We start from the raw sequence: 23,724 nt of genomic DNA on the forward strand, positions 1-23,724 counted from the left end.
AACAAGGATCCTTATTGAGGCTAGTTAATGTTATGAATTTTTGCATGCTGTGTTTTGGGGTGAGATTTCACTGTCAAAATGGCCAAATGCTGAGTTGCTGTCTGGGTATCCTAAGGGCCTTGTTGGAAAAGTGCATGAGTCCCCCCAAGCTTTGCACAGGAATAGGTTATGGTACTGTTAGCAGAGAGTTGACAACATTGTGTGACTTTTCCTGGGAAGATGTGAACAAATGCTTGTTCACCCCAGGCAGGGCACCAACAACAGACCAAAGTATGATCCCACCCCAGTCTAGTCTGGTGAACTAATGAGTTCACTGGGGTTATTTACACACGTTTGGGTGAAGGATTAGCATGGGCGACTCAAAGGCTGTTTCATCAACAAAAAGTGCACCCTAGCCCGGATGAGAGCTCACAAAAGTTGTATTCCTGGAACAAATTTAATTAATTAATTAATTAATTAATTAATTAATATGTGTCTGTATATGTGTATGCCACATTTGTGCAGGTACCTGCAGGAGCCAGAAGAAACGGTGTTCGATTCCCCAGAGCTGAAGTTACAAGAGGTTGTGAGCTGTTCAATATGGGTACAGAAAATCAAGGTTTGGTCTTCTGGAAGAACAGCAGGTGTTTTTATCAGCTGGGCCATCGCTGCAGCTGCAGCGGTGGGGGAGGAAGTGGCAGAGGCAGTGCCTGTGCCCGGCAGGGGGGTGGCGTGGGGGGCAGGCGCGTAGCCCGGACCATGGAGGGGCAGAGTGACCACTGCAAGATCATAGTGGTGGGGGACAGGGAGTGTGACAAGACAGTGCTAATGCATGTGTTCGCCAAGGATGCCTACCCTGGGACTTATGTCCCCATGGTGTTTGAGAACTACACTGCCAGCTTTGAGATCGACAAGTGCTGCATTGAGCTCAACATGTGGGATACTTCAGGTTCCTTTTACTATGACAATGTCCGGCCTCTGACCTACCCGGATTCTGATGCTGTGCTTATCTGCTTTGACATTAGCTGGCCAGAAACACTGGACAGTGTCCTCAAGAAGTGGCAAGGAGAGACTCAGGAGTTTTGCCCCAATGCCAAGGTGGTGCTGGTTGGCTGTAAGCTGGACATGAGGACTGACCTGGCCACACTGAGAAAGCTATCCAAGCAAAGACTTATCCCTGTCACACATGAGCAGGGTACTGTGCTGGCCAAGCAGGTGGGAGCTGTGTCCTACGTGGAATGCTCCTCCCGATCTTCTGAGCACAGTGTCCGGGATGTCTTCCATGTGGCCACAGTGGCTTCAATTGGCCGTGGCCATAGGCAGCTACACCGTACTGACTCTGGCCAGGGACTGCAGTGATCCACTCAACTGTCAGGATGGCCAGACCGGGGAAATGAGGGCGAGATGCATAAGGATCGAGCCAAGAGCTGTAACCTCATGTGAGGGGTTGCAGTGGGGCAGAGAGGGAAGGGGGCTGGGTGAGAGACAGCTGGTTGTTCCCATGGGTGCTCCTGGACTTTTTGACCTCCTGGTTCTGGCTGGAAGGTCAGGGCAGGCAGAGGAGCAATTCTGGTTGGAGGAGCTAGAGGATAGAAGGCTGTCACCCCTCACCCCATTCTCCACACCCTTATCCCTTCTCTGCTGCTAGCTGAGAGAGCTGACAGGGTAGGCATCTGGTACATGAACTTGGATAGGGCAGGCTGGGCTTCGGTAAACCAGGCAATGACTTTGGTTGAGTTTCCTATATAAAGTGTATCTTCCTTGCACACCCTGGTCCCCATATCCCGTCTGCCTTCCCTAAGGAAAGTATCCATTTGATGACCTCTGTCTCTCCCCTCACGTCCACATCTGTTCTCGTACATGCTAACCTTCAGGCAATGCGCACTAAATTTTAAAGCAAGAAGCTCTTTCCTCCCATCAACCCACCAACTGGTTCTAGCTTGCCCTTTCTCCAGCAGTCCGCAAATAAAGCCCATTACCATGGGGGTGTGTGTGGGGGGAACAGCTGGACCATCTCTCAGCCCTTTCTGAAATATTTTAGTGTTTTTGTTTTGCACTATACATCAATGGCCTTTTCAGATATAAAGATCTTTTCATTATTCATAAGTGTTATGTTCTATGAGGTCTCCAAGAACAATAAGAGAACAAGTACCCAACCGCTGCTCTAAGGAAGCACAGGCTAGGTTCCCAAAGCCTCTGGGCACCAGTCCATGTCTTAGTCAGGGTTTCTATTCCTGCACAAACATCATGACCAAGAAGCAAGTTGGGGAGGAAAGGGTTTATTCGGCTTACACTTCCATGCTGCTGTTCATCACCAAAGGAAGTCAGGACTGGAAACTCAGACAGGTCAGGGAGCAGGAGCTGATACAGAGGCCATGGAGGGATGTTCTTTACTGGCTTGCCTCCCCTGGCTTGCTCAGCCTACTCTCTTATAGAACCCAAGACTACCAGCCCAGGGATGGTCCCACCTACAAGGGGCCTTTCCCCCTTTATCACTAATTGAGAAAATGCCTTACAGTTGGATCTCATGGAGGCATTTCCTCAACTGAAGCTCCTTTCTCTGTGATAACTCCAGCTGTGTCAAGTTGACACAAAACTAGCCAGTACAATTGACCCCTTGTCAACTTGACACACAAACACATCACTAGCAAGCCTCAACCCATACATTCTTATTCAGCCCCAAGATCTAAATAACTTTAAAAGTCCCACAGTCTTTACATATTCTTAAAATTTCAGTCTCTTTAAAATATCTATCTCTTTTAAAATCCAAAGTCTTTTTACAATTAAAAGTCTCTTAACTGTGGGCTCTACTAAAACAGTTTCTTCCTTCAAGAGGGAAAATATCAGGGCATAGTCACAATCAAAGCAAAAATCAATCTCCAACCATCCAATGTCTGGGATCCAACTCACGATCTTCTGGGCTCCTCCAAGGGCTTGGGTCACTTCTCCAGCCATGCCCTTTGTAGCACACATGTCGTCCTCTGGGCTCCAGATGCCTGTACTCCACTACTGCTGCTGCTCTTGGTGGTCATCTCATGGTACTGGCATCTCCAAAACACTGCATGGCCCCTTCAGTCCTGGGCCTTCAATTGCAACTGAGGCTGCACCTTCACCAATGGCCTTCCATGGCCTCTCACAGTGCCAAGCCTCAGCTGCTCTGTGTGACCCCTTCATGCCTTCAAAACCAGTACCACCTGGGTGACCCTTACACATTACCAAGTCCCACTGCAGAAGGAGTACAACCTTGCCTATCTCTGGAACACAGCCTCTTTGTGCTTTCAGAAAACACTTCCCAGAAGATGTCACCTCAACGATGCTGGTCTCTTCTTAATCACCGCTAATTTCTTAGCTCCAGCTAACCAGCATCAATAGTCCCAGCAATGTAAAGTTTTTGCTTTAGTAGTTCTGGTATCTTGTTAATCACAGCTGATTCTTCAGCCCCAGCTAACCAGAACTACAAAATCTTCACAATCAAAACAGCAATGGCCCTGAAAAGAGTCTTTAATTTTCCCTCTGAAATTTCGCGAACCAGACCTCCATCTTCTGCACTGTTCTCAACATTATCTTCCAAGCTCCTACACAACATCTGACAGAGCTCTTAACAACGAATGGATCTTCAAGCCCAAAGTTCCAAATTCCTTCCACAGTCCTCCCCAAAACATGGTCAGGTTGTCACAGGAATACCCCACTCTGCTGGTACCAATTTGTCTTAGTCAGGGTTTCTATTCCTGCACAAACATCATGACCAAAAAGCAAGTTGGGGAGGAAAGGGTTTATTCGGCTTACACTTCCATGCTGCTGTTCATCACCAAAGGAAGTCAGGACTGGAAACTCAGACAGGTCAGGGAGCAGGAGCTGATACAGAGGCCATGGAGGGATGTTCTTTACTGGCTTGCCTCCCCTGGCTTGCTCAGCCTACTCTCTTATAGAACCCAAGACTACCAGCCCAGGGATGGTCCCACCTGCAAGGGGCCTTTCCCCCTTGATCACTAATTGAGAAAATGCCTTACAGTTGGATCTCATGGAGGCATTTCCTCAACTGAAGCTCCTTTCTCTGTGATAACTCCAGCTGTGTCAAGTTGACACAAAAATAGCCAGTACAGTCCATTAGCATATAACTTTTAAAAGGGTGATGTTTCTACTTAGGACACTTTCTTCACTATTTATTTGTTGTGTGACTGACTATTTCCTCCATATTGAAATGTTCTCTTCTGGAGGGAAGAAGGGGACTCATGAAACAGGAAGTGAACTTACCAGGCTCAGGAAGTTCATGAAACTTACAAGGTTCAAGAAACTTCCAAGCTTATAAAAAAACAGTGAGTGACTAATGGCTGGGAGAGGAGACTGTTCAGTGGCGCTGCCTGTGCCTGCAAGTTAGATAGGGACTTCCAAGAAAGCAACTGTTGGGAGCCCTCGCCCAGGCTGGGGTGGAATTTTTGATGATGAAGATGCCTTTGAGTCACCCAGGGTAATCCTTCAACCATACTTGTGTAAAAATTCCCAATGAACCCTCTCATTGTAGTGAGAATTGTGGTTTCTCTTTAAAAACCTAGAAATGTTATAAGAATGTGTTTCCATTTTAATCCTGGGTGTGGGATATAGGCCTGCTTCAGATTGTCCACACCCGCTGGCTATAATTTGCCTCGTGCTCTAGCAGGGGCGTGATTTTGCCAGCTAAAGATAGTTTTTAGAAGAGTATGACATTTGAAATTCTGAGGACTCTTGAGAGGGTACAAAAATGTGAGAGCCTTGAGAAGGGCTATGGCCTGCTGCTCCTCCTTCTAATGCTGCTGCTCCTCCTGCTGCTACTCCTCCTAATGCTGCTGCTCCTCCTCCTGCTTCTGTTGCTGCTCCCCTTTTACTACTGCTGCTGCTGCTGCTCCTCCTGCTTCCTCTGCTCCTTCTGCTGTGGCTGCTCCTCCTCCTGCTGCTGCTGCTGCTCCTGCTGCTGCCTCTGCTCCTCCTGCTGTTGCTGCTGCTCCTCCTCCTTCTGCTGCTCCTCCTCCTTCTGCTGCTCCTCCTGCTGCTGCTGCTCCCCCTCCTGCTGCTCCTCCTGCTTCCTCTGCTCCTTCTGCTGTGGCTGCTCCTCCTCCTGCTGCTGCTGCTGCTGCTGCTCCTGCTGTTGCTGCTGCTCCTCCTCCTTCTGCTGCTCCTCCTGCTGCTGCTGCTCCCCCTCCTGCTGCTCCTCCTCCTGCTATTGCTGCTCCTGATGCTCCTCCTCCTGATGCTGCTCCTCCTGGTGCTGCTGTTGCTGGTTGGAAATAACCTAACAACAAAGATCAAAATTGCCCCCAAGGAACCCATCCCCGCTAATTATCAGGAAGTAGTCTAACAATATCACTGTGTCTCACAAACCTTTTCCCTCCAGCCTTCTTTCTCTCCCACCTGGTGTTGGAGAGTTGGAAGGGATAAGAGTGAGAAAGTATGGTAGAAATAGAAACCCATCAAGTACCCAGAAGTCTGATTACAGTTCACCAAGCTAGACTGGGGTGGAATCATTAATTAATTGATTAGTCATTAAGATAAAATAAATCAATAAAATTCATCATTAATTATATTAATCATTCATATAAAAATAAATAAATCTTTAAAAGAATGTAAGAAATGTAGATGATCACCTTCAGGCCATAGACAGGTACATCTGAGGGTGAGGCAGAGAAACATAAGCACTTGTTCTAGTCAGAGTTCCTCCATGTTTGGTCTTTCAGTATGTATGCCATGCATAGTTCTGATCACACAACGGGCCACAGGTAATGATGCCCAGAAACAAAGAGAAATGAGTCTAGATTTCATAAGAGTATATTTACAACAGTAGGTTCCAGCAGCTCTCTGCCTCCCATCCTCCCCATGAATGCTGCTCTCTTTGGACTCAGAGTCTGCCTTTGGCTGAAGCTCCTACATCCCCAGCTCTGCAATAAGTCTGATTCCGGCAAAAAAAAAAACAAAAAACCTGGGAAGTCTACTTTCTGGAAAATTGTAGTAAAAAGAAAAAGAAAGGTACAGTTGTTTAATTTATATAGATATAGATTTATATATAATTTACATACAACAGATATCTCTATAGATAGATAGATAGATAGATAGATAGATAGATAGATAGATATAAAAGAATGTAAGAGAGAGAGGAGAAAATGGGATTATTAAAGATTTTGTTTCCTACATGAAGCTTAGATTCTTTCTGAAGGGTAAAGGGATGATACAGTTAGTAAAAAAAAACATGCCTGCATTTTCAGAGCCCTGACCAACATGATGCTCCACACAGACCAACCTGCAGCTCTGACTTTATATTTAGCAAACATGCCACACTGTTGGACAATTGAGAAATCACATCAAGCACTTCAAACCCCAGAGCCCATGTCAAAAGAAAAGAGATGGCACCCTTGTAATCCCAGTGTTTGGGAGGCAGAGACGGGCAGACCCCTGGGGCTTACTCGTCAGCTGGCCTAGTTTACTTGGCAAGCTCTAGGCTGCTGAAAGATCCTGTCTCAAGGATGACTTCTGAGGAATGACACCCAAGACTGCCCTCTGACCTCTACACAAATCTACACATATGCACAAACACACACACATACACACACACACACACACACACACAACCTGGCACTTCACATTTCCCTCCTATTCTTTGTCAGCTTCTCCCTGCTTCCTCTACCTAAATGCCATCTCCTGTCAGAGTTTGCTCTGACATTCTTGTCTTCCTCTCTCTTCTCCATGTCTCTATCATAGTCAAGATGGCCTTCCATGTTTGCTTTCTGCCTGGTTTCTTTATTAAGCAACATCTGCCTTATTCCTTAATAACACATCTCTAGTGACACATCCGCCTTATTCCCTAATGAATTCCAAACCCACAGCATAGTGCCTGACATTTTTTAAGACTCCAATAACTTACTTCTAAACAATAAACTGATGAGATTGTCCATTAATACAGTTGCCATTAAAACTGTGTTAACTCTTGACAGAAGCTTTGAAGTATAGATCTGTGGATTGAAGTACTCCATGTCTGGCAGATGTTGCCTATCAGCCCTGACACTTTATCATCTACACCTGGAGACTGTCCCCTCTGCTGCTGGTTCCAACACAGCCATGTTGACGTGACATCTTAACTAAACGACTTGCGTTATTCTGCAGCCAAAGCACTAAGCAAACTTCTCTATCCTGGAGCGTGAGCTCAGCACTATTCAGTGCTGTGTAGGGTTGACCTTGGCACTCCATGTCCCATTGGCTTAACCTTCACGTTGTTAAATCAAGGAACCCTACTAGCCAGACCTAAAACAAGGATTTCCCAGAAAAGCATCTCAAATGCATGCCACAAGCATTGCCATTTCTTCTTTAAGAACCCTCAGTTGTTTCATTTCTGTCTCTTCCCTGAAGGCCATCTGTCCACAGATCTGACACACAGAGCAGCAAACTCAGTCAGATAAATTGATTTTACAGAGAGCTGCAATCAGTGCCCAAAATTAACATACTACACATACACACAACACCACACACGCACACCTTGCAACACCACATACACACACATGCAGACACATACATGTTGTAGTTTGTATATTCTAGGCTAGGGAATGGAATGTTATGGTTTGTATATGCTTGGCCCAGGGAGTGGCACTATTAGAAGGTGTGGCCCTGTTGGAGTAGATGAGGCCTTGTTATAGTAGGTGTGTCACGAGCATGTGGGCTTTAAGACCCTCATCCTAGCTGCCTAGAAGTCAATATTCTGCTAGCAGCCTTCAGATGAAGATGTAGAACTAGCTCCTCCTGCACCATGCCTGCCTAGATACTGCCATGTTCCTACCTTGATGATAATGAACTGAACCTCTGAACCTGTAAGCCAGCCCCAATTAAATTTTGTCTTTATAAGAGTTGCCTTGGTCATGATGTCTGTTCACAGCAGTAAAACCCTAACTAAGACGATATACAATGACACACACACATCACACAAACACAGACACACACAAGCACACACACCACCAACACATACATCACATACACATGCATACACCACGCACACATCACACATACACTATACACACACACATGTAGACATACATACCACACATAAACTACACACACCTTCATACACCCACAAAAACACAGCAACACACAAAATAGACACACAACTAATACACTTTTGTTGTTGAGCTTAGAGAAGTAAATTGTAAGAAAAATAAAAGCGGACTTGTTTTTTAGGAGTTGCTAGGTAACAATTTGGTTCCAAATGATGCATTTTTGGAGCTCAGAGAACTTTTCAAGCTTCGGGCTTCTTTTAACAGTTCTTTCATCTTTAAATCATGTTAACCACCACCCCGAGGCTTTGAGCATTGATTTTCACTTGTAATTTAGCGAATAATAAACAAGGTGGCAAAATGATGGCAAATGTGTAGCCACCGCTCCAGGTCCATGGCTGGCACTGCACACCCATCTCATCTTAATGTTCTCATCAAGCTCTGCATGCAGTTAGCCCCAACCAATCAGAAATGGCTGCTTAACTCCAATCTGCATGCCTGAGAAACAAACTTTTTATGTTACCAAGAGACACATGAAGGGATCTTTTGAAATACTCATTATACTGACTGCCACTTGGGCATGACTTTCCCACAGAGACCTAGGAAATAACTGGCTCCCCAAGCCATCCTCTCAGCACCCAGAGCGAGCGCCTGAGGACACCTCAGGACATACCTAACCACAGGGAATGGAGAGACTCCTTGGGGCTTTGGTCCTTGGAGTCTGGGGTCAGGGTGAGGACTTACAGTTAGCAGTCTCATGACTGTTGTTATTCATGCATCAGCTGGGCCACAAAACATCCTGAGTACAGAGAAGTGGCCAGATGTTGTGCTGTCTCTGTCTTCTGAGCATGCAACTGTGGCAACCCAGGCATAGCCTCCCCCTCCCCCCGAACACAAAACACCTTCCCCTTCAGGCTGAGAAGGCCACTGGGCACTAATCTAGGAAGACTTTTTGCACATGCAAGTTAACTAGGTGAGAAAACCATGTCCCTATGGATCCTTACTTTGTCCAAAAGTAGAAATTCCCTCCCCAGTTTACGGTATAAAGACAGTGTGTCCCCAGGGATGCATCCACTTCATGAACCTGTTTGAGTTGTTTGTTGGCTAGCCACCTGGCAGAGATTTCCCATGAAAATAAGAAAATCAAAAAGATGTTGGGCTTCTGGGCCCACACGCCCACCTAGCAAGCAGTGGGCAGGTGAGCTCCTCTAACTCGATTGATCGCGAACCTTCCATTTAGCCTCAGTGCCGACTCTTTGCCATCAGCATATACCTAGCAGTCTCCCACTGTTGTTTGAAACTTCATCTGAGATTTTAGATGTGTCACATTTAAGTGTGCATAGGTCTACTTGTGCCACTTCAAAATACATTCAAATGACATTCTGCGTGGCTGAAGAGAGGGCTCCATCCCCTCTTCTACAGGAGACAGGGGTTCAATCCCAGAACCCACATAGCCACCTACAACCATCTGTAACTCCAGTTCCATGGGATCCAATGCCTTCTTCCGATCCCCAAGGGCACCAGGCTTGTGTGCAGTACATAGACACACCTACAGGCAAACATTCACACACTTTTTTTTTTAAATTCAGATCAAAGACTTCTTAATCAACTTTGGGAATTTAAAAACCTCAGCACAGTGTCCCCTGTCACTCTCCTGATTCTACAGATGTAAGCTGCCATTGCATGCTGCTGCTTTGTGGCTCTCTAGTTCTCCTCAGCTCAATCTGAGCCTCTGTTGTCCACAGAAACAGGATCTGGGCATCCTGCCTCATAGAACAGAATGATTTTGCAAAGTCTATTACTTCAGGAGATGGACCACATACCATCTACAAAAATTCAAATCCAAATGCATTTCAAACAATACTAACCATTCACAAGGAGGCACAAATTGAAGGTCACATAGAAACCCCCTAGGACACTGCCGAGGGTCACCCAAAGCTGCACCTGGCTTCCAACTAGGGAGGGAGGGGGGAAAAACCAGTAAAACCAAGCCAGCAGCTCAGGAAGCTCCACCCACTGCTACAAACTCCAAATGAAAAGAAAAAGGAAGAGACCAGCCGTTCCCTTCACAATCTTTCTATTAGTAAATGAAAGTCACAAGAAAGGCAAGGCAGAGCAGGACATGGACCCCTCGAGAGTACCCTGAGACATTAGCTAAAGGTCACAAAACAGAAGCACCAACCTGCTATGAGACACTCACCCCAAAGTTGGCTTGAAGGCAGTCATGACAGCCCTTCCTTCCCATGTGGCCATCAACTATGATCATGTGTGTCACGATAAATATCTTGCTACTTGCTCCCCCGCCCTAAGTCATTTCTTTCACCTAAATATTGACTCTATCCCTAAGTAATAATGCTTATAAAGTCATGGCTTGGTGAACTAGTTTTATTTTCATTTCCTTGATAAGCATTAAAACAAATTTAAAACTTTAGAAGTTTTACAGGGCCACTTAAGCTAAATCAAGTTGTCTAATGTTTGTTACTTTAATGCTTAGCATTAGATATACTAAGAGTGGATCAGGGCCAGATCACCACATTACCATCTGGCTCCGGTGGACAGACGGTTAGCAGGACCAATCAGCTTTCGTCACACAGCTCACCCACTAAATCTGTAATATATGGCTGCCTGGGTGGTCCGAGGACAAGAAGGAAGACAATAACAACAACTAAATAAATAAATAGATAAATAAATAAATAATTCAGCACGCTGTGGGTGTCATGCTCTGGTCTGAAGGGAGGGGGTGACCATAATTTCCATTCATGTTCTGTGGCTCTGATTCAACCACAGTCACCCAGCCACTGAGAATCTCAGAAACTTGAGATCAGCAGGAGTCCAGCTGCTCCCTGTCTATCTCTGTACTATGTAACTAAGACGCCCCACTGAGAGGACCCTGACAATCAGTCACATAGGGAAAACACCCAGAGTCCTTCCCCCATGCAAATAGAGCATCACTAACATCTCAAACTCAGCCAATGGAAAGCCACCGTTCCCTAAGTCCCACCCCACCCCCACTCCTCAATGCTCATATAGTCCCTGTCCACATGGAATAAAACGCACAAGTTGTTTCCTCAGAGTGGCTGTTTTTCTGAGCTGTAACACTTGGGGAAGAGTTCTTTCTCCCAGAGCATTCATTGCTGGAACTTGGACCTGCCTCACACTGTTGTTGGCTTTGTTGTTGCCACGGTAGTGGGACTTCAACTACCTGTTCTCTGTAGGACGTCCACACCTTCTGGCTTCTCTTCTAAGAGCTGCAACACTTCCAGCTTTCCCAGCCTGACCTGAGTGAGACCCATGGAACCCATTTGTTCTAGTTTCGCCTCACCCTTCAGAGGGATAGAAGACAACAGTGGGGAGTGTGTGTTTCTTTTAAGCCAAAGCAAAATTTAAAGACCCAGTTACTGATAATAGTCTAAAAACACACAGCGGGTGGGTCTAGTGACTTTTTGCTGAGCAAGTAAAGAGGTTAAGGAAACTTCCAGAAGGTTAGAAAAAAAAAATACTCTCCTACATGGAAACACAGAGACAAATGGACTCAGATTAAAAAAAAGAAGAAGAAGAAGAAAAGAAAACTTTGAAAACAAGAGTACACAATTAAAACTCAGAATGACAGACAAGAGAGGGAAAGGCCATCCCCTAAGCCACTGAGTCTAGAGGAGATAAACTGTTACACAGTAACACTTCAAACAGTGTCCCGGGAGAGGCAAGCACAAATAATTTATGGAATAGAAACGAGGAGAGGACAAGGCACCCAGGCAGACATGGTGTCCGGAGCCATCTGCAGCACTGAAGGCATCAGGAGTCATTTACAGGGCAGAGCTGATGACACCCAGCAGGCCCTAAATGCTGGGCACACACCCTGTTTATAACAGGAACACATTTTGTCAGGTCGATCCCCAGTGCTGACATGAGGCAGGGTGGAAAATGAGTCCATAGTGTGAGCTGTCAGAGAGTGCCTGCTCCACAGCCAGGGTTGGGGAGGGAGACACAATAGCTTTTGTTACTAATGGTAACATTTCCACAAACTTAGTGACTGGTGTCAGCATCAGTCCATCATCACCAGTGGTCCTATGAATCAGAAATGGGGACAGTCTTCCAGGACTGAGGTCAAGCTACCAGTGAAGTGCAATCTTGTCTGGAAGATATGGGACAAGAGTTTTGTCTCTTTCCCTCTTCCAGTTTGTAGAGTCATCCTGTGGTTCCTTGTTCAAGGTCCAAAGCCAGAACTTTTCTTTTTGTGCTACTATCTCTCTGGGGTTTTTACAGCCGCTCTTTCACTGAGCCTACATTCAGCTGGTTTACACAGTGGAGGCAAGTTTCTTTGCTTAAGGTCAGCTGTTTAGTGACCTTCATTCCCATTGTAGGATTTATCTAACAGAGTCACAGATCGCAGGACCTGGCAATGAGGAAGGAGCATTAGTCTGCCCTAATTGGATGCAGTATTCACTCCGTGGGTAAAATACAGATTTTCTTAAACTATTCATGACGGTGATTAGTCTTAATTTTCAACTTGACTAAATTGAGAGACACCTAGGAGATTAGCAGAGCACACTTGTGGGTGTGAACATGAGGACAGTTCCAGAGAAGACTGACACTTGAGTGAGTGACTGAGGCAGGCAGGTGTGGGCAGCAGCATCCAATTGGCTGGGAGCCACCTGGAAAAAGCACTGAAAACAGTCCTCTGTGTGGCAGAGGCTCCACCCACTCTGCCTGCTGCCTCTGAGGCTCCTTAACCTCTCAAAGACCCAGCAACAACAGCTGCCAAGCTTCCTCACTTGGCTGGGACAGAAGCATTGCTCCCCTCTGAAGCTTCCAAATTCTTGAAGTAAGCAGGTACCGCGCTCATTTCCTTCCCAGAGTGAAAATGGCTACTGTTGAACTGCCCAGCCTGCTAGTAACAGACCACAATACAATGAATGACTAATTGGTTAATTAATTATTAAGAAAGGGTCTCATGTAGTCTGGGCTGCTCTCAAATGTTACATAGTTGATGATGACCTTAAACTTCTGATCCTCCTGCCTCAGCTTCCTGGGATTATAGGTCTGTAACATCATTGCTCAATTTATTCAACAATAGTGATTCCACTAAGAGCCTTGTACGTGCTAGGCAAATTGCATCCTAGCCCCCAGATATCCCATATAATTAAGTAGATATCTTATTTGTTCTGTTCCTCTGGAGAACCCTCACTGATATATTACTGACATGTTCAGCCTGCTTCCCTTACACCAATGGGCATTTAAATATGTCCTCTCAGCCTGTCCTGCTTTGCCTGTGTAATGATCCGTGTAATGTAAGGGTGGGTTAAGCAATTGTTCAAGTTGCAAACAATGAAAATAGACCAAAGCCAAGATCACCATGAGGCTCCCATTACCCACAGTTCTGGTCTTTCCCCAGGACAGTCATTTTACATCCAACTAACAGAGGGTAAGCAGCTAGCTGGCACATGGCAACATGACTGGATTCCACTGGTAAATAGCTCAGTCCGTGAGGCTCTGCTGTTCAGCTAAGGTGAGGGGGATTGCCACTGCATCTCATACACAGCTTCTGCAAGGGACCTTGTTCTTGAACATTGGGTCATCAGGGCAGAGTGGAAGGGTTTCTTTGATAAGGACTGTTAGCATTTTGTCTAGGCTCCGCCCCACAGTTACCTGGCAATAGCCAGGTGTGCCTGACTCACTATAAAAGAGGCTGCTCACCTCCTCCCCTCTCTCTCTCTTCCCTTCTTGTTCTAGCTCTGTCTTCTCCCTCCTGCTCCTCCTCTCTCCCCATTCCCCTCCCCCCTCTCTCTCTGAGTGCTCATGGCCATAGACGGCCTCTTCTCTCTCTCTCTCTCAGTCTCTCTCTCTCTCTCTCTCTCTCTCTCTCTCTCTCTCTCTCTCTCTCTCTCTCTCTCTCTCTCCCTCCCTCCCTCCCTTCCTTTCTCTATCTCTACTACCCTCAGCTCCCTTCCCTTCCCCATGCCCTGAATAAACTCTATTCTATACTATACCTTCTGTGGCTGGTCCCTCAGGGGGAAGGGATTCCTCAGCATGGGCCCTCAGATGCACCCCCTTCCCCACCCCTGACTGCACATCCACCAAACATTCCTTCTCTATATCTTTTTATAAAACACTACAAGGACCACACAGGGGAGCCAGGGAGAGCCCGGATTTCCCAAGCTCATTGCTAAGTTCCTACAGCCACAGACAGCAAATTAGAGGGGCAGTAAGAATCATTCTGATTCAAAACAAAAAACAAAAAAAACAAAAAAACCAGGAGGGGGTAATGGAGAGGAGAGAAAACTAAAAAGAAATAAAAAGAGAGAAGCCATGAGGGTCTGCAACCTGAGTGGATTGCTAAAGCTACAACTCTAGCTAAGATGTCATGTTCCTGATGGCAGGGACAAACACTGAGGAGGCCAACCTGCTCCCTGCCAAGGAAGCCAACGTCAAGTGCCCACAAGATTGCCATATCTTCTACAGGGAGAGTCTAATGAGACACTCCTTCCTGCCCTTCAGGGGACAATAGCAAGGATTAACTCCTGGTTGCCAGGTGCTGGCCTCTTCTGTCTGTGGGCTTTTATCTCAGCATCAAGGTGCCTTGAGATGTCCTATGAAAAGCTGGCACAGTGCCCATGTCTGCAACAGCTCTGAGTGGTTTACACACTTGTCCCGTGGAGGTGACAGTGCTTCAAGATACATGCTCTGCACCTTTCTGAGAAAAGCAGAGGGCCTTCTAGGAAAGAAAGAATCTGCAGAGCTACATAAACGGGCAAGCACAGACACTGTGATCTTTACACAGAACCTCCACAACCCAATGGTGTATGGAGGTGCTGTGTATAAAAAAATAAGTAAATAACCAGGAGGGAACAAAATAATCACAGGCGGCAGAGGGAGAGGGGAGGGAAGGGGGAGGGGGAACAGGATCAGGTATAGTGGGGAAAGGACAGAAGAAGCCCAAGGGCCAAGAGGTTAAATGGAAATATGAGGCCTTGCAGAGAGTAGGTGGTGGGGGACCCTCTAGAAAGTCCCAGAAACCTGGGATGTGAGAGACTCTCAGTACTCACTGGGGATAACCTTAGTCAAAATGCCCAACAATGGGGAGAGGGGACTCAAAGAGTCCACCTCCAGTAGATAGACAGGGCCTCAAGTGGAGGGACAGGGTCACTAACCCACAGTCAAAATTCCTGACCCAGAATTGTTCCTGTCTAAAAGAACTGCAGGGACAAAAATGGAGAAAAGGCTGAAGAAATGCAGTCCAGTGACCGACTCAACTTGAGACCCATCTTATGGAGGGGCACCAAGACCTGACACAATTACTGATGCTATGATATGCTTATAGACAGGAGCCTAGTATGGCTGTCCTTTGAAAGGCCCTATGAGGAGCTAACTGAGACAGACACAGATACGTAAGTACACCCAACCACTGAAGTCAGGGATCCCATGGTTGAATTAGGGGAAGGAATGAAGAAGCTGAAGAGTAAGGTGACCCCATAGGAAGACCAGCAGTCACAACTAACCCGGACTCCTGGGAGCTCCTAGAAAAGGAGCCACAAACCAAGAAGTATACAGAGGCTGGTCCGAGCCTCCCCTAACCCCACACATATACAGCAGAGGAATTCCTGGTCTGGCCTCAGTGGGAGAAGATGCGCCCAATCCTTGACAGACCTGAAGCCCCAAGGAAGGGGGATGCGTGTTGCAGGGGAGCACCCTCTTGGAGGTAAGGGGGAGGAGGATGGAAGGAGGAACTGTGGGAGGGAAGACTTGGAGGGAGGACTAGGAGGGGGCAATGGCTGGAATGTAAATAAATAAAATAATTTTTTCAAAAACACGAACAAACCAAAAAAAATGTCTATTTTTCTATATGTGTGATTTTTTCCTGTCGTTGGTTTATTCTGTGGGAATGGGAAGAATAAAATAATAGACAGGTAGGATTGTTTGGTAAAACTTTAGAGCCTGGTTGGGAAAAAGGTACAATCATGGGGGGAAATGGCTAATTTATAATTTGGTTTGATGTCTAGAATATTTTACCATTTCAAAAATTTCCATTACAAAATCACCAGGCATTGGTGGTACAGGCCTTTAATTCCAGCACTTGGGAGACAAAGGCAGACAGATCTCTGTGAGTTCATGGCCAGCCTGGTCTGCAGAGTGAGTTCCAGGACAGCCAGGACTACACACACACACACACACACACACACACACACACACACACACATGTCTTAAAAACAAAAATTTCCTTTGTCACCATGCCTTAGTCACTGTTCTGTTGCTGTAAAGAGACAACTCTTATAAAAGAAAGCATTTCATTGGAGGCTCACAGGTTCATTGGAGGCTCACAGTTTCAGAAGCTTGGTCCTTTATCATCATGGTGGGGAGCATGGCCACAGGAAAACAGCCAAGGGGCCAGAGAAGTAGCTGAAAGCTGTATCCTGACTTACAGGCTGGCAGGAGGCAGATAGAGGGAGACTGGGCCCGGTGTGGGCTTTTGAAACCTCAAAGTCCGCCCCCCCCCCCCCCCCCGTGACACACTTCCTCCAACAAGGCCACACCTCCTAATTCTTGTAATTCTTTCAAACAGTTCCACACAGCCAAGGTGCTCTTCTCTGAGCTCACAGATGCTCCTCAGAGAACAAAGCCCATGCTTAAATTATCAGGTTGCCATTCTGGAGATGGAGACACACAGAAGAGGAAGAGGCTTTCGAAGGAGCATTGACACAGGCTATGTGTCTCAGACATGCTCAGTCTTGAAGTCAGAGAAAGAATTATGGTGTTATATATGAGGGTTGCTTGTACATCCAAGCCTCAGGGTAGAGAATTGTAGGATGTGTTGAGTGCGAGACAGAGGAGCAAGGTCTGTGCTCTTTGACTGGAACCTTTTCCAGCCTGGTTTTGCTTTTTTTATTTCTGAACTTTGAACTCTGACACCACTAATGATGTGGTTTCAGTCATTGGTGGAACAAATTGTAATTCAGGGCTTGAGTGACTTCTAGGCTTCAAGTAGATTGACTTTCATATTGGGGTAGTGGTTCACTTGAAAACACACAACAAACTAAAAACATCTTCGATGATCTCCAAAATGCCCAGTATGAATCATGGGATTTGTTGATTCTTTGTTCCTTTTTTTAAAAAAAAATATTTATTTATTTATTATTTGCAAATACACTGTAGCTGTCTTCAGACACAGCAGAAGAGGGCATCAGATCTCATTAGGGATGGTTGTGAGCCACCATGAGATTGTTGGGATTTGAACTCAGGACCTTAAAAAGAGCAGTCAGTGCTCTTAACCACTGAGCCATATCTCCAGCCCCTCATTGATTCTTTTTACTCTATGTGCATGTGTGTAGTGTGGGGTATGTGTGTGTATGTGTGTGTCTGTGTGTCTGTGTGTGTCTGTGTGTGTCTGTGTGTCTGTGTGTGTCTGTGTGTGTGTGTCTGTGTGTGTCTGTGTGTCTGTGTCTGTGTGTGTCTGTGTCTGTGTGTGTCTGTGTGTGTGTGTCTGTGTGTGGCTGTGTGTGTGTATGTGTGTGTCTGTGTGTGTGTGTCCGTGTGTGAGTGTGTCTGTGTGTGTCTGTGTGTATGTGTCTATGTGTGTCTGTGTGTGTCTATGTGTGTCTGTGTCTGTGTGTGTATGTGTGTCTGTATGTCTGTGTGTGTCTGTGTGTGTGTCTGTATCTATGTGTGTGTATGTGTATGTCTGTGTGTGAGTGTGTCTGTGTGTGTGTCTGTGTGTCTGTGTGTGTCTGTGTGTGTCTGTGTGTGTGTCTGTGTGTGTGTCTGTGTGTGTGTCTGTGTGTGTCTGTGTGTCTGTGTGTGTCTGTGTCTGTGTGTGTCTGTGTGTCTGTGTGTGTGTCTGTGTGTCTGTGTGTGTCTGTGTATGTGTCTATGTCTGTGTGTGTCTGTGTGTGTGTGTCTATGTGTGTGTGTGTGTGTCTGTGTGTGTCTGTGTGCATCTGTGTGTCTGTGTCTGTGTGTGTCTGTGTGTCTGTGTGTGTCTGTGTGTGTCTATGTGTCTGTGTCTGTGTGTGTCTGTGTGTCTGTGTGTGTCTGTGTGTGTCTGTGTGTCTGTGTATGTGTCTGTGTGTCTGTGTGTGAGTGTGTGTGTGAGTGTGTGTGTGTGTCTGTGTGTGTGTCTGTGTCTGTGTGTGTGTCTGTGTGTGAGTGTGTGTGTGAGTGTGTGTGTGAGTGTGTGTGTGAGTGTGTGGATGCAGGACCACATACGGCTCAGTACATGTGTGGAGGTCAGAAGATGACCTTAAGCATCAGGTCTCAGCTTCCACCTGATGTGACTCTCAGTCTCTCATTTGCCAGAGTGATGCCACGCTAGCTGTTAGCGTCTAGGGATTCTCCTAGCTCTGCTTCCCACCTTACCACAGGAGTAGAGGTTACAGATGTGTGCTGCTGTGCCCAGCTTTACGTGGATTCTGGGGATTCAAACCCAGGTCTTCATGCTTGCATGCCAAGCACTGTATTTTCGGAGCCATCTTCCCAACCCTGGAATCTGTCAACTATTCATATCATTTAGACCCTCATCTAGAGTTATATCATAAACCTTAGGGGGCATATATTAGGTGTCCATGAAAATATTTCTTAAATGTAAGCTTATTCTACACTGCTAGCTTTTGTCTTAGACTACATAGAATTTCTAGACCAAAGTACAAAATATATTTGAAAGAAATGTCTATTTGAACCCAACAATGACTATAGATCAATAAAAGAAAAAGTTTAAATCTAGACCAAGTACTAATCTTCCGATAAAGATGTTTTTCAAAGAACAAGCTATAAAATCCTAAAGGGAAGATATCAGTCTGACACTTATTGATTTGCAAATGATTCTGTGTTACCTTGAAGTTTTAGCCCAAGTGCAAAACTTTGTGTTGGTATTCCCTTGGGTCCTTGTAGAAGCCATTCTTCCTTTATACTAGTAATAAGAACATATGTTCAAAATAACCCCCATGTGTAGGACTGACTGATCAAAAACAACCAACCAACATGCTCTCATGACAGAAGCTTCAAATACTTGGACTTGAGAAGACTTCAGGGGAAAAGGAAGTTTCAGGAGAAATTCTTCAAAAGGAAGGATTTTATTTTTAATTTGAGTTCTACACTGAACATACAACTCATATGTCATCTCTACCTCACCCACAAAAGTGACACAAAGTCCTGGTGTGACCCAAGTGGGCAAGAGGAGGGGACAAGAGCTTAGCCTTTCTTTCTGTGCCCAGAATCACAAGGCACAGTGCCTCATCAATTTACCAGTCAAAGCAGATTCCTAAGAGTATAAACACATTGAGTATTTGTATACTCCATGTAAAGTATAAGCAAATGGGTAGGAGTAGCAGATAAGCCTCTGTCCTGCTTGGCCTTCTATTGCTGTGACACAAACATTTCAACAAAAAAACAACCTGGTAAGGAAAGTGTTAATTTTGTTTTACACTTCCCTGTCAGCCATCACTGAGGGAAATCAGGCAGAAGGAACTCATGGCAGGAACTGAAGCCCTAACCACTGAGGAGTACTGCTTCCTGTCTTGTTTCTTGTGGCTTGCTCAGCTTCACTTTTGTACAACTCAGGAGCACCTCTCCATGGGTGGCATCACCCATGGAGGGCTGGGCCCTCCCACATTGATCATTAATCAAGAAAATGCCCCCACAGACTTGCCCACATGCCAATCTGATGGAGGCATTCTTCTCAGTGGAGGTTCCTTCTTCCCAGATGACTCTAGCTTTTATGTCAAGTCGACTAAACCAAACTAACTTGTACACTTTCTGAGAGCGATGGCTAATTCTTTATATCAGCTGGCATAGATGGACATCATCCAATCCCTCAAAAGTGTAAGTAAAACAAAACACAGAGGGAACGGGAAGTAGCCCGTCTGCTTTCTGCCTGCCTATCTGAGCCATGACATTGGTTTTCCTCTGTCTTTCAATTACAATTTACACTATCAGCTCCACTACCACTCCATCCTTTGACTTGAACTTGAAGCTACATCACTTACTATTCTGAGTCTCCAGCTTGCAGGCAGCAAATCCTGGATTTTCCTAGTCTCTACATCTGCATGAACCAGTTTCTATAATACATGCCCATAGTACTTATAGTAAAGACTATTATTTCTGTCTCTTGAGAATCTTCATGAATACAGTCAAGACTGACCAAAGATGAAGGAGCAGCAGTCCTTCAGGTCATAGAGTTCCCTCTCTGGATATGTCTAGACTTAATGACTTTCTCAAAGCTTACATGGAAACTGGGCCAGGAAACTCCAAAGATGCTATATCATAGCCCTTCTCTGGCTTTAAAAAGAAAGAATTTCTAAATAGGAATTGCTCAAAATGATGTTGATCTACTTTGTTATGGAATCTATGACTCTCCAGGAATCAAGGATGTGGTGGTTTGAATATGATTGGCCCAGGGAGTGGCACTATTAGGAGGTGTGGTCTTGTTGGAGTAGGTCTGGCCTTGTTGGAGGAAGTGTGTCACTGTGGGGGTGGGCAGTGAGACAACCCCCCCTCCTAACCATGTGAGAGCCAGTCTTCTCCTAACAGCCTTCAGATGAAGATATAGAATTCTTAGCTCCTCTTGCACCATGCCTGCCTGGATGCTAACATGTTCCCACCTTGATTATAACAGACTAAATCTCTGAACTGTAAGCCAGCCCCAGTTAAATGTTGCCGTTTCTAAGAGTTGCCTTGGTCATGGTGTCTGTTCACAGCAATGGAAACCCTAACAAAGACAAAGGGTACCAGAATGGAATGTATTCATCCACCCAACAACACATTTCTGAAACCTACTGTGTTGCTCCCACTCAACACACATTGGCTGCAGGCTTGCTACATTCCAGGTATTGTGATTGGCCCTGGCAACACAGTGCTATTCTCATGGGGACAGATGAAGTGTATGAAAAAGTAAATGATATTCTTGCAGGTATCACAAATAAACAAGGCACCCAGTGATTCAGAGGCTTCTAAGGGTCAAGAGTAGACCTCCTTGAGGTGGTGACCTTGGAACTGGAAGCATGTGTGAGTCTCCAGAGGTCAGAAGTCAGGAAAGAAAGACAAACTTGATGCTCCAAGGAGAGAACAAGACGGGGGCATTGGGAAGAATGCCAGGGTGGCCTCAGTGCGAAAAGAATAAGATGAGACCTGAATGGAATAATACCAGGCCTGGGGGAGCTTGCAGGCCAGATAAGAAGGATTTATGCTTTTGTTTTGTTTGTCTTGTTTTGTTGGTTTTGTGTGTGTGTGTGTTGTTGCTGTTTTGTTTTCTTTGAGTTTGTTTTGTTTGTTGATGGAGGTTTTGCTGTTGTTTGTTTGTTTGTTTGTTTTATAAGAAGTCAGGAGAAGAGACTAAGTAGCAAACACCTCCAGATTCTATTTGGAGTTTGAGAAAGAACTGTATAAAGAAACATGAAACTTGAACACAAAAACAGAGACACAGAGACTGGAAATGGAGTAGGGAAGGGGATTATTGATCCCCCAGGCATGGGAATGGAGCTTCAGAAAGGGACTGGGAAGAACAGAAGAGCCACTAACAATCTCCAGGTCTAAGTTCAGCCGGTCATTAGAGGCAGCTCTGGAATGGTGAGCAGAGAGCTAGGAGAGCTCTGTCATAGGCTGCCTGCTTGGAACATTCCAGGGGCATGGGAAGGAAGGACGGGTGACGAGGAATCTATTCCTTTTCAAGTCCCCTTATTCTGCTTACTTCTCAGGACCCTGGGGAATCCTTATACACCACTGGGTAGTTTGAGGAAGATCAGATCCTCACATCTCTAATAAGAAGGGGAGGGAAGGACACCTGAGGCAACAGGAGGAAGCCAGAACCTACTGAGTCAATGCCATGTAAGAATCAGGCAGCCACAAGCCAAACCACACTGGCACTGGGTATAAGACTGAGCTCATTTCTATTATTAAGCAATGATGTTAATTAACGTAGAGAAAAATCTCCCAGAGGCCCCTGCATTTTCAGTGTGGGTCTTGGCCGCGTAGGGGCTTTCAGACTCCAGCTGTGACCTGCAGTGTTATTTGTCAGAGTTGAATTAAATCTTGGTACCGCCTCTAAGTAACAATATCTCATTAATAATAGACAATGGAGAAAAGAAATTGCCTGCAGAGGCTGCAGTCCTGAGCCCTGTACCTGTTACACTCCCAAATTGAAAGTGGAAGTATATGAATTTTAAAATCCAAGTAAAACTAGCTCTCGGACAATGAAACACCGAAGATTTCTCCATAGATGGATTGAATAAGAACTGGGATCTTATTTCCTTGCAAATAAGGAAAGTGGCCTTTTTTATGCAATTAGGTTATTTCTTTAAAATATTCATTTAGCTCAACTCTTGTGGAGCCATTATGGGATAGACTTCACTATGCCTCAGGAGATAAGGCTACAGTCAGAACTCCGTGCTAAGCTGTGCTGCCTATCAATCCTGGAGGACTCTGAGGAGCATTGTGTCACTTATGGCCCTGGTTTGCAGCCATTCCTGGGCCTTATTTGATGGGGAGAGGAGCAGGAGGAACTGTTAAGTTTGGCCTCAGGTTTCTGCTGTGTCTCCAGAATCCCACTCACATGATAGTTCTGTCCTACAACCCTTCCCAGGTCATTTATGGGTTGTAAGATGGCAGTCCCCGCTCTTTCTATCTCTCTTGAGCCACTGCCTCCTCCTGTCCAAAAACTCTTCTATGCAAAAGGCTCCCATTCTGATGTGGTACCTTCATTCAATCCTAAAAGGAGGGCACAGGCCCAGCCAGGACAATCAGTATCCATGGCTTGTTGTCCTTAAGGAACCACTAAGCTTACAGCCAGGCCTGATGGTCCTCTCACCCATCATGTAGAGAAGGCAGACTGAGCAGTGAGAGACTCCTGGCAATATCATTTAAGCCTCTGCCTAAACTATACCTAAATCCACTTTCACTCCAAAACCAGTGAGTGATAAGAGTTAGTAAATGTCATTTGTTATCAAGCAATTTGAGTTGTTTCCTTCACTTACTAACAAAATTAAGAGCCTGATGTTGTTCTATGAGTTGGTTCCTAAAAACCATTTCAACAAGGTGCTGATGGGCACTGCCGGTGCAATTCAGATCACTTGAAGATCTGCTCTGTGCCAGGATTGTATTTAACAGCGAACTAATGCTAGCTGGCTTCAGTGGGGAACTGTTTGGAGGTGTCCCCTAGGCCTGGTGCTGAAAACTAGCGATTAGCAAGCCTGAAGTTGAGTTCAAAAGTGACAACAGAAACACTGTGGGGGACACAACTGGTATTCTCCATCTGACACAAGGACTCCACCCAGTCTCTCTGTTGCTCCAGGAAAATAAAAAGCCAAGACAGTTCATTGATCAGGTGCCAACCATGTATAGCACAAGACCCTAGCAACAAGCATGATCCCACAGTTTGCATCAGCTTGGGAAAAAAACCCAGACATCCTCCGTTGAGAGCTACCATCCCAAAGATAAACAAAGTGTGGTATCCATGCTGTAGCAGATCAAGATCTGAAGTCAAGGTAGCTCGACTCCATCCCACGTGTATAAGTATACAACTTTGGGGAGTAACTGCTCTCAGGCTCTTCAGACCTGTTCTTTCTCTGCAAGTTAGGTGTGTCAGTAATAATTATTATAATCAAGACCTACACCTCAATTTGTTTGCTCTCATGCCAGAACGCAACGCTTTCTGAATTGCCATGCAGTCACCCGTCTCCCAGACTCAGCTCCTTGAGATCATGTGTTTTGTATTCATATCTCATCCCTCCGCCTTACCATCGTGCCTGAAATCCAAAAT

At 45.6% G+C, this 23,724-nt stretch overlaps 1 pseudogene; it reads left to right on the plus strand.

The window, feature by feature from the left end:
• The first annotated feature begins 738 nt into the window (after positions 1 to 738).
• Positions 739 to 1,435, plus strand: LOC110299352 (rho-related GTP-binding protein RhoN pseudogene; annotated as a pseudogene).
• Positions 1,436 to 23,724: the final 22,289 nt, after the last annotated feature.

Source organism: Mus caroli, unplaced genomic scaffold, assembly GCF_978045245.1.
Source record: "Mus caroli unplaced genomic scaffold, Mus_caroli_1 scaffold_8, whole genome shotgun sequence".
In the NCBI taxonomy this organism is placed as follows: Eukaryota; Metazoa; Chordata; class Mammalia; order Rodentia; family Muridae; genus Mus; species Mus caroli.